This window comes from Mirounga leonina, unplaced genomic scaffold (genome assembly GCF_011800145.1).
Source record: "Mirounga leonina isolate KUSES-001 unplaced genomic scaffold, KU_Mleo_1.0 Mir_115, whole genome shotgun sequence".
Taxonomy (NCBI): domain Eukaryota; kingdom Metazoa; phylum Chordata; class Mammalia; order Carnivora; family Phocidae; genus Mirounga; species Mirounga leonina.
The window spans coordinates 3,583,083-3,583,868 of NW_023270268.1; positions in this window are offsets into that span (position 1 = coordinate 3,583,083).

A 786-nucleotide genomic window follows, 5' to 3' on the forward strand; every position below is an offset into this window, starting at 1 on the left:
ATCTATCTATCTATCTATCTATCTATCTATCTATCTATCTATCTATCTATCATCTATCTATCATCATCTATCATCTAAATATCTTTCTACAATATCTATCTATCTATAGATATATCTCTATATCTATCTATAGATCTATCTAGATAGATATGGGTGTTGTATATAGATATATAGATAGATATTATAGATATCTATAGATATAGATATAGATTAGACATAGATATGGATGTTATCAGACATGAGAAGGAAAGACATCTTGCCATTTGCAACATTCAATCTTTGCCTCTCTTCACATGGCATGCTCCCTATGTCTCTGTCTTCACATGGCTACTTTATTTGAGGATACCATTTATATCAGATTAGGGGCTCACTGCACTCCAGTATTACCTCATTTTAACTTAACTAATTAACTTAACTTAATTAACTCAACTAATTAACTTAATTAACTTAACTCCCTAATTATATCTGCAATGACCCTATTTCCAAATAAGGTCATATTTTAAGATAACTAGAGGTTAGGATTTCAACATATCCTTTTGGAGGAATACAATTCAACCCAAAACAGTCTGCTCTCCAGCCCACAGTGATTCATATCCTTCCCACATACAAAATAAATTCACCCTGTTCCAATATCTCCTAAAGTCTTAACCCAATTTAGCATAAACTCTAAGTTCCAAATCTCATCAATATATAATCAATCCAAAAAGGCCCAAATGTCATCTTCTAAATTATCTAAATCAGGTGTGGGTGAAACCCTGGATATGGTCCATCCTGAGGCAAAATTTC